The sequence below is a fragment of the Phoca vitulina genome, unplaced genomic scaffold (genome assembly GCF_004348235.1).
Source record: "Phoca vitulina isolate PV1807 unplaced genomic scaffold, GSC_HSeal_1.0 scaffold7, whole genome shotgun sequence".
Classification (NCBI taxonomy): Eukaryota; Metazoa; Chordata; class Mammalia; order Carnivora; family Phocidae; genus Phoca; species Phoca vitulina.
Genome location: NW_022589710.1, coordinates 64,115,849 through 64,134,725, shown reverse-complemented (window position 1 = coordinate 64,134,725; position 18,877 = coordinate 64,115,849).

Genomic DNA, 18,877 nt, shown 5'->3' with positions numbered 1-18,877 from the left:
CTAAGAGATCGAGAACTCTTTGTTTGATGATAATCAGTACTCTCTCTGATGTTCTCTTTAATTTGTGGTAGGAACCGGGAATGGGTATAAATGGTATTTAAAGCTTAGATTTTCTGGATCCACAGCCGACCTCCTCTTTGCAGGGAGCACCAGGGGAGGCTGCTCAGAACATAAGGGATCCCAGTGGAAGCCTCATTTGGGTCAAATCAAGGACATTGTACTATTCAAGCTGCATCTGTGGGGGACCCACGGTGACTTTGGCTTCCCCCCACCCTCCGGGTGCGGATCAGTTTTTGGACTTCATGGGGAGGCGGCGGTGCCCCCTGGCTGTGGTTGGGGCTGGACAAGGCAGAGCTGAGGCCAGTGGAGGGGAGCTTGGGAACCCGGTGCCCTCCGGGCCGGCATCTGCAGGAACTGGAAGGAAAGAAATGGGAGCCGCAGTCCCGTCTCGTGGTGCCTGCTGACAACACGAGGCACATCACGCCACCGTAAAACAGCGGGACTCATTTCTGAGTCCTAATTGACGAACAGCTGTGCTTTAATAGACTACACCGCCTAGTTCGCTGGTCTCACCTCAGGCCACCCCCGAAATGAAGGCTCCCCGGGGAACCGGGAAGAACAAAGTTTGCCTTTGCTGCGTCTTGGGGGGAGGGGGCGTGAAATTGTTAATAAATTAATAAGTGAATAAATGAATAACTCAACTAAATGGGTTTTAGAACATCGGTTTCTTCCCTTTTTATTGGCCATTCCATGATCGTCGCCGTGAAGAACGTCAGCGGGTCCCCTTAAAGAACCAAGAGGTGACGAAAGCTGGCAGAAGCCAACAGCCAGGGCTGACACTGTGTCACCCCCCCGACCCCGCAACCCTAAGGGGTAGACAGATCAAGGATTGTAATCTCCATAACACAGGATATATCCTGTTTATTTGTTGCATAGCTGCTCTGCACAGGAAATGTGCTGGGGATCCCGGGCAGAGCAAAATATTCCTGGTGCCTGCCCTCGAGGGGCTCAGAGTCCAGTAGAGGGCTTGGCAAACCAGGGCCCATGGGCCCCATTCGGCCTCCCATTACTTTGGTATGGCCCGTGAGCCGAGAGTTGTTGCACATTTTTTAATGGTTGAACAGGATTTTATGATTCATGAAAATTACATGAAATTCACATTTCAGTTGCTAGCAAGAAAGTTTTGGTGGTGAATGGCCACGCCCACTTGTCCAGGTCTTATCGGTGGTTGCTGTCACACTGCGAGGACAGGGTTGAACAGTTGGGGCAGAGGCCGTAATGGCCCACAAAGCTTACAGTATTTACCCTCTGCCTTCACAGACAAAGCTGGCCAATACTGTTGTCAGGGAAAGAGGGATCCCGGGAGGGAAGGGGGAGGCAGCTTGCGTTTACTGAGTGTGGGGTGTCTCACAAGCATGGGGTCATTGAACTGTCACTGCCAGGCAGTGGGGTTGGGGGTTCTTTCCCCACTTTATGAAAGAGGAGACCAACATTCAGAAAAAACCATGTGGGATGGTTAATTTTATATGTTAATTTTATGGCTTGGCCATGGTACCCGGAGATTTGGCCCACTACCAGTCTAGCTGTTGTTGTGAAGGTACCTTTTTAGATGGGATTAGTACTTAAGTCAGTAGACTTGGAGTAAAGCAGAATTGTCCTTCATAATGTAGGTGGGCCACATATAATCAGTTGAAGGCCTTTAAAAGCTAAAAGACTGAACTCCCCTGAGCAAGAAGGAATTCTGCCAGCAGATGGCCTTCAGACTTGAGCTGCTACATGAATTCTTCCCTGGGCCTGCAGCCTGCTAGCCTACCCGGTATATATATTGGTTCATCCTATTGTTTCTGTTTCTCTGGAGAACCCTGACTAACTTAGATTTTGGTAAGTAGATGCTAGGAATTGGAGGCAAGTCCATTGGTGAAGCCACAGCTGGAATAGAAGTTTCCTGCTTCCTAGTCCAGAGCTCTTCTGACCCAGGACTGGTCCTTAAGCAGGTCTGGCCACCTGTAAGACACGGGGGTCATTAATGCAGAGCCAACATGGTGATGTCGTGAGGATTTAATGACATGGTACGTATAATGATGCACAGAAAGCCCTCAATGAATGTCAGCTCTCATGGTCATTAACATCACTAACTCTGGGCCCCAATCTCCCCCAGTGGGCAAGGGCCAAGTCTGCGCCTCCAGTGGCCACTGGGCACTCCCCCGGATAGCATCTCACTTCACCAAGTCCCAGGATCCAAGTCCCAGGCAATCTGTCATCTGTGTGGGTCTGAGCCTCAAACACACACATCCTTCGCTCTGAAAACCCATGTTCTATGTATGAAAGTGTAAGAAATAGTTAAATGTTTTCTATTGTTGTATCAGTGAACCAGTTCAAAGATTGCCGACTCAATTCAATCAAAATTAGTGACAAGAGAGCAATTTCCCGTTCCGTTCAGCATGGAGAGCTTTTTGTTTTGCTTTGTTTTTATTGGAGGTGATTCACTGTATCTTTCCTGGAGGTAAGCTGAGGAGCCCCGGCTGCTTCGTGTCTCCTTTTGTCTAGATAAGTGTTATCCAGTAAAATGAACACAATAAGACTATGTTTACCTTAGTGCCGTTTAAAAATCACATTGCAATAAGAGATCAATAGCTCTCCACAACAATTTACCAAAGACTGGGCTGGGGAAGAGAAATTCAAATTGCATTGATTTTTTTTTTTCCATGAGTGTGTGTGAGTGTGACAGTAGTAGTCCATGAGCAGGAGTGTTGACAATATGGCACATGAGCCCTAAATCTAAAACACAAGGCAGAAGGAGCCAGGAGAAGGAAAGCTAAACTGTTGTGGTTGTCACCCATTGCCCTGGGAATTGGTAGAAATTCAAGAAAGACAGGAGTGAGGGGTGATTTTCTCACACACACTTCCCATTTCTCCACAGGTCATGATGTTGGAGCATGGAGGTCTGGAAAAGGATGGAAAGTGGAGACCCACAGCCAGCCACAGGGCTCCTGGGGTTGGGTGCATGGCAAAGAAGTTGGGTCTCTGAAGGCAGATCCTGCATCTCACTCATTTGGACCCTAGCCAAAATAGGTGCTCAGAAAATGTCTATTGAATAACTAGACTGAGCCACAACAGGAAGGAAAGAGGGAAGGAAGGAAGGAAGGAAGGAAGGAAGGAAGGAAGGAAGGAAGGAAGGAAGGGAGGGAGGGAGGGAGGGAGGGAGGGAGGAAGGAAGGAGAGAAGGAAGAAAAGAAGGGAGAGAGGGAGAGAGAGAGGGAAAAAGGGAGGAAGGAAGGTGGGAGAGAGTGAGGGAATGAAGGAAAGAAAAACAGCTGAGACATCAAATAGACCAAAGCTGGGCTCTGATCCATGTTCACTCTTGACCTTGGGCATGCTGTTTCACCTCTGTGAACCACATCAATACCAGAGTTGTGAGAAATAAGCAGAACCATCACATACACACTTTCTGGTATGCAGTAGGTACCCAAGTAATGACAAGACAGAGTTGAGACTAGATCGTGCTCTTTCTGCTACAAACACTGCAGTCTTAATTCCCCAGAAAGAATGTGTTCTTGCACTTGGCTAGTGAACAGGTTCCCCCAGGAGCAGCAGGACTGCCCCCCTCTATGGCCACAGCCAGCAGAACTAGAGACAAGAGGTTTGTGTTTGCCTTCCTGGTAACCCTGCATTCCTGCTCCGACCACTTGGAAATATGCTTTGGAAGAAGGAGAATTTTTTTTAAGTGGGGGGAGGGGAAGGGGAAGGAATGTAAGTGGAGAAATTATTGGAACTGGAGAGGGGTTTTAATGGCAACGTTGGCATCCTGCAATTTCACACATTAAAACATATTTTTAAAGAAACGACTACAGTGCTGATTGTATAAGGGCAAAGCTTTCCACTCTTCAGACTATTAATAAGGGCTTCCCATAGAGAAGACAAATACATGCTTGATGCATTTTTAATCCTTTGCCAATACATTTGACTAAAGCTGTTTGCTGTTTCAATGACAGGATTTAACTTGCCCTTCTGTATTCAACGTTCCTGATTATTAATGACATTTAGGAAACACAAGCTATAAAGTTACATTCTGGTCGAATTGGAGCATCTCCTCCACACCCTGCAGAAGGGGATGCACACGCCTCCAAGTGGGCAGGAGCCGCTTCTGAAGGAACCTGCACCCTGGACTGGGGCTGAGGGGACTCCCCGACACTGTGCTGCCCCCACCTCTCAGCAGGAAGCCAGTTCAAGGTCAGCACTGAGCAGCTGCTCCTGAGGCTCCAGCTCCCTTGGTTGCTTTTCCAGGTTCTGTAACCTTGACCATCATTTCCATGAGAACAACCCCACGTTGCCTGCCCTTGCCTGCCGGGTGATAGGATCTCAACAACATTAAACCAGATTCAAGGAGGATATTTAGATTTCTCAAGACCACCCCCCTCCCCAATTCAAATGCCAAATAATGAAGTCTTCCAGGAAGAAGAGGCAGCCAGGAACCCAAATAATTTCAAAATAGGGGGTCAAGGGATCAAGAGAAAGCTCTTGGATCTTAACAGAACGAAAGCAGAGGAAAAAAATCATTACCCGGACACAGCTGATTATTTTGTGCTTTCTTTATTATTATTTTAAGAGAGAAATTAATGCTCAGATTAAAATGAAACTGCATATGCTGATACTCTCCAGGCCACCACCTTTATTCAGCTGGGTGATGCACGTTAATAAGAGCATTAAGCAGGCAAACACACCAGGACATGGTCAAGAACACTCGCAGATGAAAAGCGGGGGGGGTGGGCAGGGGACACTTTGCTTTGGTCTTGAACTGTTCCTGTCCTGGGGGAGGACTCGGGGTTTTGGGGGGAGCAGACAGGCCTGCAGGTAACAACCAGAAAGGAAGGGAAAGGATGAGCTGACTTTATAGACAGCATCCAAAGAGGACCCCCCTTTTCCATCTGCAAAGAGTCATTCACACAAAAGCCTTTCAGCTTCCCCGTATTATATGCTCAGCCCTGACCCCCTATTGTAATGAAAAGCAGGTCCCCCTATGAATCACAGAAAATCAATACCACATTTTACTAAGTTTGCGTTAATTTTACACCTTTCAGCCTCTGGATGGGAATTATTGCCTCAGAGATGAGAAATCCTCTTCTGCCCCACTCTGCAGTTGTCTGAGTTTCGGGTTTGGAAAACCCTATCACTATTTAAAAAGGGGGGGAAGACCACGATGATGATGAAGAAGAAGAAGAAAGAAGGGGTGTTGAGGGGGGTGCAGTTTGAGAGATTTTAATAGCTAATAATAGGAGAGAGCATAAAAGCACAGATCCAATTTAAGCAGAAGAGTCCCTATGTAAGCATTGCTTGTCAGTCTCGGGGTTAGTGTATAGGGGCCAGCTCCTGAGCATGGCAGCCCAGAAATATAAAGTCCAGATTTAATTCTGATACAGAGAAATACAATTTCAAAACTGGACGTCTTATCATCGGCATGTCCCACTGGAGAACTCATTTCCCTAGCAAAAGGCTGTCAATGCCATTATGTTGTACAAGGAAGCAATTTACCACTACAGCTAAACAGGGCTACCAGGACTGTGGGAACTTAAGCATTTGAAGTTATCGCTCCGAAAAAAAAATAACATTTCAAATGTCAGTGAAATGGGAAGGAATAATTGAAAAGTATCAATCAGAGAAGCAACGGGGTTTTGAAGCCAGACCGCAGCCTGCCTGCCCAGCTTTGCTCCTTCTCCTTTCTTTCTTGCCCTTCCCCTACATGCTTGCCTTGCAGACCAGCCCCTCCCCGTTCTCTTCCCCCCACCCCACACCACCCCCACCCCGAAACATCCCATCCGTCCTCCTCACGCAAGTTCAAATTCAACTCAAGGAAAGGAAAGCAGGGGATGACTTCCAGGGGCTGACAGGTCATGATGCAAATGTGCTCCCTGACCAGGGTCCTAAACCACCACTAGGCTCAAAGTCTACAAGAGGCATGACCCTCCCGATCCTGGGAACTCACTCACCACGACCACAAAGCACTGGAATGTTGGCCCCGAGTCCAGTGACTCCTGATGGTGACTGAGAACATTTCAATACAGCGTGGGGTCTGAAGACCACAGAATTTGGTTTCTATCCTGGACCCACCACAGGTTTGCCCCGCTTCCCCCTGATGAAGTCATTCCCTCTCTACTAAATATCCTTGTCGGTACAATGAGGATAATGATGTCTACTTGCATGGTTGCTGGAGGGGTAAGATACATCCAGAGAGCAGCTAGAATCCCACCCGGCATGGAGAAACAATCAGTGTTACTACCCTTATTCCACTGCAAGAATAACATCAGACTTCTTACCTTCTGAAAGGTCCTGTGTGAGTGATCAGTTCACCTCTGGGAGCTCATTGCCACCTGACTCCCTTCTGTTCTTCCAACACTCCAAGCCCATCCCTACCAGAGGACCTTTGCACTTGCTCTTCTTCCTTCTGGAATGCTCTTCCCATTGGCCTTCACACAGCTGGGTCCTCTTTTTGTTCTCAGTTACATGTCATTTCCTCAAGAGGCGTTCCCTGACCGACCTTCTTGAGATGGTACCAGCAGCCAGTCATGGCTCTCTTATCATTGGGCTTTGTTTTCTTTATGGCACTTTGGGTTGTCTGTCTCCCTGACTAAAGTACAATGTATATGAAAGACAGTTTGGCTCATGTTCTGATGGGGGCTGACAAGTCCAAACTCCGCAGGCTGGAAATTCGGGTAAGTATTGATGTTAGGTGTCGGCAGGGCAGGCCAAGAGGCAGGAAACTCGGCTGGGGTTTCTGTGTTGCAGTCTTGAGGTAGAATTGCTTCTTTTTCAGGAAACCTCAGTCTTTGCTCTTAAGGCCTTCAACTGATTGGATGAGGCCCATCCACATCACCAAGGATAATCTGCTTTACTCAAAGGCTGAAGTGATAATCTCATCTTAAAAATACCTTCGCAGCAACATCTAGATGGGTGTTTGGCCAAACAACAGGGTCCCGTAGCCTAGCCAAACTGACACAGAAAAATGAAACATCACACATAGTTAGGTTAAAGAATTCGACAGAAAATACTCTGGAAATCTCCATCCGATATGCAGCTCTGGACATTCTAGGTCTGCCATCCCACTCGCACATGGCATCCCTTGATGCTGTATGAAGTGTTGAGGCACGTGATTTTGTGTTCTGCCCCCTGGGTTTTCCAGAACTCCATTGCACACACTGAGTCCTGGGAAGCAAGGCCTCTCAAACCTGTGGCCATTGAGCTGCCTGCAAAGTTCTCCCACCAAACTCAGTTCTGCCCTTCCAGTTACATCCTGCTCTGGGCTCATCCCTCCTCAGAACCCAGAGACATTCCCCCTCCTGTCAGCCTCATCTAACCTGCTTCCACCCACAGCCTCTGGAGCCCAGCAGTAAGGGAGCTCAGGAACCCCTCCTGCATTTGAGAGTTAAGGGAATCCAAACTCCTTTCATGTTCAGACACCATCTTGTCTTCAGAGTCCCTCTTTCACTTTCCTTCACGTGTTCAGAGAATCCTTAGCTGTTCTCATGACCTCTGGATGGGTCCCTTGAATCTTCCAAGGTCCCTGCAACAAAGCCCTGAGTTGTCCCTTTGTTATATTTAAAATACTCCTCCCACAAGAGAAGTTGCCAAACGCCCTACCAACAGGTATGAAGTCGTGAGTGTGGCGACATCCACCCTGCTCAGCATCTGCTCTGTTTCTCTTGGTTTCTCTTACTAGGCTCAAAGCTCCCCAGATAAATAGAAGAATTGTTCTCAGAAACAGGTCTGTCAAGGACACCCCCAGCTCCCAGTCTCTTGACTGACACAGTGAAACAACTTCCCTCATCCTTCAGACAGAACACTGAGGGAAGTGTGTTGGTTCTTCACTCTGCTGTTGAGTAGAGCAGTAATGAACCCAGTTCCCTTGGCCCACAGCCAGTACCAGCCCCACCCTCACCCCGGGTGGGGCAGACTTGTCACATGGCTACTATGCTAAAAGGCAAGCGGGAAAAGGATTGTACTTAGGGTTGAGGTCTTTGGCTCTAGGTGGCCATGGGCAAGCCGTTTACCCAATCTGCATCTCATTTCTTCAACTATAAAATGAGTGTGATCAGATTTATCTACTTGCTCCAGATCATACAGTGGTGAGGATCAAAAGGATGCTTGTGGAGGTAATGTACACATTGTCACACAAGTGAAAAATACAGGGAGAGCACAGCATCTTCAAGAGTTTCAGCAGAATGATAGTATCATATGCTTAAATCACACTATCATGCACCAGACCCTGGTCTGAGAGCTTCACACACACTGACTCACTTAATCCTCACAACCATCATCTGTTGGAGGCTACTATTATCCCCCATTCTAGAGGTAAAGAAACAGAGGCCAAGGGAAGTTAGGGAACATTGCCAGGGAACATTCCCACCAAGACTCAGAGCAGGTGAGGCTAAAATCCAGGCAGTCTGGCTCCAGAGTCTGGATTCTTAGCCATGACCCTATGCTGCTTCTCCAGTCATACCTCGCCCTGCACAGTGTCTAACACAGAGCTGATATCCCACAAATATTTGTTAAAGAAAGAAATCCTCAACATAAAAAACAGCCCAAATCCTGAAAAGATATAAAGAATTGTAGCTTTTGCCAGTGCGTTGCTTGTAACAAGCTCTCAGTAAATATTTGTTGTGTGAATGAGTGATCTACTCAGAGAACATTTCCTCAATCTCTTTATTAGTGAAAACTGTGACATCTGAAATGTATCGCCATTGGAGTTTCTATGAAGAATTTCAGCAAGCCAGAGGCTTCTCGATAACATGCAAATCACAGAGAATCAGTCTGCCTGGCCAACTGCTAGCTCTTTTTGATGCTATAGCAAGACCTATGAGTCTCCTTTTTCTCATTATATTATCTATCTAAGACATTACAGAGTGCTAAAACAAACAAACAAACAAACAAAAAACCCTCCACTCTGGAGAGCTGAGGGCCTGGCTCATGTTTTGGAAAATTGTTCTTGAACAACACTTTAGATACTCTACATCTCAGTTTATGTTCGTTGTGTGTTTTGTTAACTCTTCTTAAATCCCTCGGCACTAAGTTAATAAAGTGATATGACCACATTTTTTCAAGAGAATTTCAAATGGAAATCCCAACACCAGAATTAAACCCTTACCCTAGAACCCAGGCTGGTGATTCTGGTTCTAATGCAACTTGACTGGATGGGGAAGGGACTCAAACCCATTCAACTTTGGATGAGATGTGCTAGACATTTTGGACCCAACAACAGAGGTCTGAAGCCTTTCTAGGATGGCCCGCACTGGGGGCTCTCAACCGTCTCCAGGAAGGGGTACTTCCTGTTCTGGCTGCCCATTTCATGGTTGACTATGTTCAAGTGATGGAGTCTTGGGTCTAGGACATCAAAATGTGCCTGTCTGTAGCTTCCTCCTTTGGCGCCCACAGCCTAAAAATCAAGCTCAGTCACTGTTCTGCTCCACAGCATTTGAAGTCTTTGGCTCTAATTTTCATGCCCATCGCCCTACCCCTCCCTCCAAGAGATCTCATATCCATTTCCCTTAATAGTTCCTCCTAGAAAAGAGTTTAGAGTTTTCTTTATCACCCGTTCGCACCAGCCTAGAGATGCTTTGTCTACATCCATTTCAAGAAGTGTAGTGACTGCCATGAATACCAGAGTGGGCCAATCTACAAAGTGGAGAATGAAACATCCACTCTCCTCTTGTTCGGGCTGATATACAATTATTAATGCCGTTCGACATACTGCTAGGAGAACTCGCAATGGGGACTCCAAAGGTCAGCTCAAAACTCACTTCCTCTGCATTAATTTGTACCTGAAATGCACAATAAAAGACTTAACCCGAATCTGGATGTAACAGTAGCTAATCCTAATATAAACGGTGAAGACTGAATCTAGCAACGAATGGATGGATTTGACTGAATTAGAAGAAGATGCTGACTACATCCATCTGTCCAGAGAATGAAGAGCCTAGTGTGGTGGAGCAGAGGTCGGCACATTTTTTCCGTAAAGTATTTTAGGCTCTGTGGGCCCTACAGTCTCACCACCACAGGTACTACACCCCGTAGCACAAAAACAGTCACAGGTAATTGGCAAACAAATGGATGCGGCCGTGTGTACATATGACATTTTTTATGGGCACTGAAGTTTGAGTTCCATAGGATTTCATATTCCCTTTGATCTCTCTTCCACCATTTAAAAATGCAAAAACTATGCTTCGCTTTCGGGCTGTACCAAAGACAGGTGTCAGGGACCACTTGGCCGGCTCAGTCCGTAGAGCAGGTGATTCTTGATCTCAGGGTTGTGAGTTCAAACCCCACGTTGGGTGGTACAGCTCACAAAAAAACAAAAAACAAAAAAACAAAACAAAAAAAACAAACAAAAAGAACAGGTGGCAGGTCAGATTTGACCCACAGGCTATAAGTTGCAGACTTATAGACCCCCTTGTGGGGTCTAGAAAGACAATCTTGGAGAAGAATGTCAATGACATGGCTTCTTGTCTCATTTCAGCCTCTGACTCCCTGAAGACCTCAAGCGGGCCACTCTCCCCAGAGCCCTGCCTCCTCCACCAGTAAAGTGAAGGGTTGGAACACCTTGTTCTCACATCACATTTCTCCCCCGTAGGAAGGCTCTCGGGTTTCCAAGAAGGGAGAAATAATGGATAATAGAAGCTTCTCATAAAACACATTTACCTAAAACTTCACCACTCTGAAGCCTACTCAAAATGAGGGCAGGGTGGCGGGGGGATCACCCTGGAAACGTTTCAACACAATGACAGGTGGGACACGTTTCTGCATAGAGGACGCCAGAGTTAGCCAAAAAATAAAAAAAGATAAAAACAAAGGGCATGGACAGCACACTAAAAAACACAGTGTCCCACTTGCCGTTTCCAATAAAGAAAAAGAAAACCCATGCTTTTCTTCAGAGTGAACTAAAAACAGCAGGATTAATATTGATGCAGCAATGGGAAAAGCAAACAGACAGGCAGGGACAAGACTTGCATCCAGCCTCCAAAACACATGTAAAGTTGGAGCTAAAATGTCATATGCATATGTAATTTATATGCAAAACTCTCCTATAACAGGGCCGCCGACTGCCAAGTCTCCCTTTGCTACTTGCCTGATACCCGCTGAAACTCTCTGATTTCATATTATCAGTCACCTGCCAAGGGCAAGTCTGTCTGAGGAGAACACGGAAACTTTCTCAAGGCCGGGGTCTTCAATTCTTCTCGCACGTCGCTTTCCCGGTAGCTCAGCAGGTTTCGGCAGGAAGACCTATTTTCTGCTCCTGTGCGGGCTCTGTCCCTGGCAGTGAGTGACTGGAACAGACTGCAGGCGGCTCTGCCAGGAATCTGAGGCTCTGATGATGTGAGCCAACCTCAGACTAATAATTTTATATCTCAATATAAGCAAAAGAGTTCCATAAAAATAGACCGTTTTTAACAGGATGGTATTCTGTGTTGAGAGGGCTGAAGAGCGCGGGTGCCATGCGAACATCTTTCTCGTATCTGCCGTACCTAACTTTAGCATCTTCCATATGTCTATTTGTCTGATCGCTGAACTTGGGGAAAGAATGTTGAATGAGATGTGACTCTTCAGACTCCACGCCTGGGATCCTTCGGAGGTGAAATACCTATCGGTGTGTGTATAACACTTCCTTCTTTCGAGTTCCCAGGAAATGGAAAACAAACAAACCCAAGGCTCAGACTATCAGTATTCTTCATCAAATGTACCCGTGCATGAGACCGGGTGCACGTGTTTCCGCTTATAAATTAGCAAGACAAATATTGATGCTGTGGAAGGCTGGGTGGGAATGGCCTAGGAACTCTAACGCATCTTTTTCGACGTTGGAAGCCGTGATGAAATTCACCAGGATCCCTCAGATGGCCAAATCCTAATTGCCCAGGCCAACACAGGGGGTTTCTCCCCTGCAAGTTCCCCAGGACGGGGGAAAGGTGGAAGAAGTCCCTATCGGGTGGACCTCCAAGACTGACTGCCGCACAAGGAGAGGTAGAAATGAAAGAGGGGTCCATCTTTTCACTGTTGGGGGAGGAAACCTGAGAATTAGCATCTGGAGAACTGGCTGAACCGAATAGAGCAGAATTAAAGGCAGGATACAATGTCTTTCATGACCTTGTGAATCAGTTGGAACTCTCCAGAGAAACAGAACTGATATCATATTTATATAAAGAGATCTATTTGAAGGAGTTGACTCATGAGATTGTGGGCACCGGCAAGTCCAAAATCCACAAGGCAAGCTGGAGACACGTGAGGGCTGGAGTTTGAAATCTGTAGGGCAGACCGGCAGGCTGGAAGCTCAGGCAGGAGTTTCTGCAGCAGTCAGAAGGCAGAATTTCCTCTGGAAACCTCAGTTTTTGATCTTAGGGCCTTCCAACTGCTTGAAAGAGGCCCACCCACATGCCTGAGGGTAATCTCCTTTGCTCAAAGTCAACCGATGATGGAGGTTCCCCACATTTACAACAGATGTCCACAGCAACACCTCCATTCCTATTTGCTTGAATAACTGGCCTCGCCAAGTTGACGCATGAAACTCACCATCACACGTCCATGCAGATATTGAATTAGGCATGGCTCAGGGAAAAGCTCTGTTCAACCGGAAGGAAGGGAGAGCATAAGTACTCCCGAGGTAGACCTGAGCATGTGCTCTGAGGATCCACCAGGCAGAGTAGGGCTGAGTTCTCCTTTGCTCGATATGGGGAAGTTCAAGATGGGGCTTCTAGTCCAAGAGGAAGGAGACAGACAAGGAGAGTGACCCTGGCAATCATTAGAGAAGACAATGATGATAATGTTACTAATCATTGTAATTATTGATAACAAGTAATGAGCTCTCCCATTTGCAAAATGTTTTACAATTTTATTTTAAGATTTTATTTATTTGTTTGAGAGAGAGAGAGAGCACAAGTTGGTGGGGGGAGCAGAGGGAGAAGCAGACTCCCCGCTGAGCAGGGAGCCCAACGTGGGGCTCAATTCCAGGACTCCAGGATCATGACCTGAGCTGAGGGTAGATGCTAACCGACTGAGCCACCCAGGCGCTCCATGCTTTACAATTTTAAAGTAGCTTTGTAGCCACAGTCTCTGGATGCCTATGTCCCCGTCACACGGCTCTAGGGTCTGAATATAATGTTTTGAAGTTTCAAAGCATCTGACTGGAAGTAGTGGAGAACCTAGGGCTCTGTCGCCTTGCAAATTGGCAGGGCAGCGAGTGAGGAGCTAAGGCCAAATGCAAGGACCTCCAGCAGAAGCAGGATCCTCATCCTTCCTGAATATCCTCCGCAGTTTTTATGTATATGTGTGCGAAGGAAAAAGAAGTGTTCTTTGGTCTAGGTGAGCAACGGGAAGGACATATTGGAGGTGACATATCAGAGGTAGGGAGTGATGGTTACTTTTGGGTTCTGGAAAAGTCCTGGACAACGAATCTTTCCAGGGACATAAGTCCATACATCAAGGGCACTACTAGCATATGAACAAGACACACACCCACAAGCATTTGCATAAGACACAATGTATCATGCAATAAATTTCCATGGGAAGCTAACCATGATGCTTGAAACGCCTCATACAAACCTAGGAGGCCTACGGATAGAGGTGGACCAGAAACAAAGGTAAAAGGGTAATAGTACTTGCAGATCATTCTACTTTTTTGCTGCCTGGGCTGAAGGTTGTAATCCTCCCTCAGATTTTATTGTCCCATCAGAACTTGGTCCTATTTTAAAAATGTCTTTTCTGTGAAATGCGAGCCAAACATTTTTCCTGGGACTTCAAATTATGCCCTGTCCCCACCAAAATACATTAAGCAGTAGAACCAGGAGTGGCCCCCGCAGCTTGATTGTGGAAAGTTCATGGAGTAAAGAGAGGAAAACAGGTTTCGGAAGCAGAAGACCTGGGTCACAGTTCCAGCCCTGCCAATGATGACCACTGTCCCCTGAGCAAGGCACTCGGTGGGCGCAGAAGGCAGTTGGGGGGGGGGGGTCAGTACTCAAAGCTCTGGAGTTGACTGAGGATCCAATCCCAGCCCTGCCACTTGCCAGCTCCAACTCTCTGAAATCAGTTGCTTTTCTGTTAAATCAGGGGAAAAGGCAGTACCTATGTCTTGAGTCCCTGTGGGGATGGAGGTGGTTCCTATAAAGCTCTCAACACCACCCCTGGCTTGGAGTTCATGGCTTTTCTTTCTGCATCTTTAAGGGGAAACAATTGCAATAGCACTTATTGTACCTGTTTCCTAAACTTGTTGAAGAATCAAAATTAGATGATGCGAGGGAAGGCTAAAGAAAATGCAAGGCAGGCACTGTGCAAAGAGGTGTACCAGTAATACCAGCATGGTCCTGCCCCCTTGTCTTCTGCCGCCTGCTAGAAAGGCTGCCAGGAACCTTCTCGCCCAGCCTTTAGAAAGACTAGGGGGCTCCTAAGGAGGGAGTGGGCTAGGAAGCTTGGAATCCTGGTTCCCGCACGATCTCCAATGCCAGTGTCAGGTGGTCTTGAAGAAGCTTGTATTGTGCGTTTGGTTTGTTGATTGATTGGCTGGTTGATTGATTTTCTGTATATTATGATGTTTTGACGTCTTAGAAAGCCTTTCTGGCTGGCAAGAAACTGCTTCTCCCTGGGCTTGCCAGTTCTTAGAGGTAGCAAAGGACCCAGCCTAGATCATGCCTTTGATATGCAAACTAACCAGCCCAGAGCCCTGACCTCCTCCCTGGGGTCCCTAGGCATCTGGAGGCAATGGTTTAATGCCTTCATCATTCCAGGGGCCAGGTGTTAGGCAACTAGAGACCACCCCCATAGCTGAGCCCACCAAAACTGTTCAAACTAGCCAGTCCTAAACTGTTCACCCTGCCCTGCCTTGTCTTTCCTGCCAGAAACCCCAATAAAAGGCCACAGCCAAAGTGCACCCCCTCCTCCTGTCTTCTGTCTCCTGACCACCCTGGTGTTTTTCCATGTGGTCCTGCACACCATGCCTCCCATCTCCAGGGACTGTGAGTATAATAAACTGTGTTTTTTCCTGAGCCCCTCCTATGTCTCCTGACTGACCATTACACAGGAGAACACAAAACAAAGCCATTTCCCCCAAGTGCATCCTCTGCTTTCTCATTTCTGCTGAATGAAGATTTCGCCTAGCTATAGGTTCTTGACCTTTTCCCTGAAAACACACCTGCTGGAGTTGGGAGGAAGGTCCAAAGAACAAAGAAAGAAAGGGCTTCAGACAGACAGACCTGGAGTCCCAGCCCTAGCACTAGCTAGGAAACTGTTTCTTCGTCTGTAAAATGGGGCTAATAATGGTGACCTATCTCATAGGATTCTATGTGTGAAGGTTAATGGGCCGTTACGAGCAAAGCTCATAGAATCAGGTCTGGCACATAAGAAATACTTAATAAACTTCAGCTAGCATAACTAGTAATATTAAAAGTATTGCATATTATCTCATTTTGTCTCATATCACTGAGCTCATTTAATTTTTGCAACAACCTTATGAGTAAGTTACTAGTATTTTATGGATGAAAAAACTGAGGAACAGAGAGGTTAAAAGATTTTCCCAAGGCCATTCAGTCAGGAAGTGATGAAACTAGGAACCATACCATATAATCGGGCTCCAGAGTCTCTGATCTTCCATTCATACTATATTGCCTTTTGGCCATTACAAAAGGATAAGAACTATCCATGGAGAGGAATGAGTTCTGAGATCATTCCAATCCCAGCACCCTATCACTGATCTACAAAGTGAAGTTTCTGAAGCTGGTTTGCCATCTTAGCCTGGTTTCCCCCACCTCTCAGCACATTTCAAATGTTCTTTGTTTCTCAGCTTGATGGGTTTCTCTGCCATCAATTGGTAGTAGTCTTGGGTATCTGCTATTTTGGATTCTCTGTACTATGTAGATGGACAATCCCAATGACCCTGAGTGTCTCCAAACAGAAGCCACATAAAAATGGGCCAGATTTAGTCTCAGGGATTTTGAGATGGGTCAAGGTCATCCATCAATGTCATCCTTTTCCCATTTGAATTCCCTTACATACGAGACTGCCTCCTCACTACATACACTAACAAGGAAAGGTAGTCTTGAGGTGATTGCTCGAGCTTTGTTTTCTAGAGAACCCCAGAACAGAGAATGAACTGGAAGTGAAAATAAAACAAAGAAAAATAATAACAGTCATAACAACTTCTAATTCTGACATGTATTGAGCTCCTACCTTCTTCCTGCATATTACTGTATTAACTAAGCCAAGGAGGAATAAATCAGGCAACCAAATCCCCAAGAGAAGGTCAGGAGAATGGGATCAAGTTGAACATTCCCATTTCTACTCCCAAATTCATCCATCAGATAACACATTCTACCCACTTGAGAAGACTTGGAGTAAGGCAAGAGACCAAGAGTATAACTCTAATTGTTGCCTCTCCACTTAGAAGGAAACATCCAAAGTAGAGAATAAGTGCCAACCCTGATAACCCATTCCTGCTAGCAATTTCTACCATGAAATCTTCCCTAGTACCTACTGTGGACTTCCCTAAGAATTTATCTCGCCCCATCCCATCCCTCTATCCTCTGCCCAAGTATGACCAGGAAAAGGGCATTGGCCAATTTATTTACAAGTGTGAGTAATCACCACTCTCTTTTGAAAAGAGAAAACTGGATTTTAAATTGGTTTACAATATTTAATCACGTTAAGAAAGGAGTGACAAAAATTCCCCTTCTGACCACAATTGGGTAACTAGACCAAATTATCCCTACTGTTGAAAACAACTATAAAATTGGGGGATGACTAGATGAGAGAGATGATAGACAGATAAATAATAGAATATATATATATATATATATAGAGAGAGAGAGAGAGAGAGAGAGAGAGAGAATATATAATACATAGAAGCAACTGTTTTCAGATATTGCACATGAGTCAACATCCGATTATAATCCCTGAGAAAAAGGAACTATATGAGGTAAGTACTATGATTTATCTAGCTTTCTGCCTGAAGGCACTTTATGATCTGCAGTGCAGGAAGGTGGAGCATTCTTCAAAACAACATGGCAGTATTGCTGAATCAAAGAAGCAGACATTAGAGTTTGGGGCCACTGAGGCACTGGAATTTGTGTTACAGGGTACCACTGAGGAGGGAGCTGCACAGAAAAGTAAATTCAAGAATCTGCATAGAGATCCTTTTAAGTCTTTGGTCATACTCTAAGCTGTGCATATGCAGGAAAAAACTCCATTATGGGCTGGCAGATAACAACTACTGGAAAGCTGTAACCTGAATAGATACTTTAAAGATCAGTGCTAGTAGATGTCGACATTCTCAACAGCCAAGTTAGAGAGACCTTAATAAACCCCTAGGCATTCAACTAAATCTCCGGAAAGGCCAAATTTTAGAAAGAGGGATAAACTAGCCCTTAAGCAAAGTCTACATAAGACCCACAATAACAAAGTTTAAAAACAAGCCTCAAAGGGATTCAAACTGATCCACCAATAATTTCACTGACAGCCAAAACAAAACCCAATAATCTTTAAAGGAAGATAACAAAATCCAAACTCTAATCAATGTAACACCCACAATACCCAGCATATAATCAAAATTGAATAGACGTGCGAAGAAATAAGAAAATAGAACCAATAACCAAGAGGAAAAAAATCAGTTGACACAAACACGTATATGACAGAGATTTTAGAGTAAGCAGAAAATAATAAAAAAATATATTTAAGAATTTAAATGAGAGCTATAATAAGGAAATCGATGGGAAATCTCAGTAGAAAAACAGAAACTAGTTTTAAAAGAAATAGAAATTCTTGAACTGAAATATAAAATATGTGAATTGAAGCTTTTGCTGGGTGGTTTTATCAGCAAACTGGACACTGCAGGGGAAAAAAAGTAGAATTGAAAAAAAAAAGCAATATAAACTACTCAAACTGATACACAGAGAGAAAGGGAGTGGGAATAAATGAAAAGAGTCTAAGTGACCTGAGGAACAATATCAATTGATCTAACTTAAGTATAGTTGGAGTTCCCAAAAGAGAAGAGAGATTGGAGTAGAAAAAAATTGAAAATAAGATGGCACAAATTGTCCAAATCTGATAAAAAATATCAACCCATACACCAAGAATTAATAGCAAAATGGTAGACCTAAACCCAACCACAATAATAATTGCATTAAATATAAATGGACTAAGTACTCCAATTAAAAGGCAGAGATTTTCAAACTAAACTAAACCACATTAAGAACCAACTAGATCCTTTTTACAAGAAATGCACCTTAAATAGAAAGGAAGAATATGCCCTAAGTTTTGGGGAGCTTCGGGAGAATGCAGGGAACCATCCGAACACAGCCAACCCAGAACATGAAATCCTAATGCAGAGATAAGGGAAGCTGAGACATAACTCTCAAGGCCAGTTGATTCTTTGCAAGATCCCAGCAAGTGCTGGAGGTGAGGAGGACATAGGTCAGAATTAGCAGGGTCCAAAACCTAGGTGAAAATATTTAGCAAAACTTTGTCATTGTGACAAGCTGTGACCTGATAGGATTAATGATATCTCCCTAAACCAGAAAGAGACTGAGCAAAAAGATGAGGCAAGGTAACTGGGCAGACAATAGAATGGGGATCTGAAGAGGGTCCCTGGGTTAGGACCATGAGCCATGGTGGAATAAACTTAGACCCTTCCTGGAACCCAACATTCACCTCTATCCTACCCAATTCTTAGCATGGCTGGAAACCCAAGTTTTTATTTATTCCTTTCCCATACTATTTCACAATGAATTTAGAGCACCATATAAAAATACGTTTGATACTAAAGAAGAAAATATGTTCTTGAGGAAATTGGGCAGAGAGAGGAAAAGAAAGCAAAAATCATAACGCCTAGGTTCTGCATACTAAATAGACTCACAGA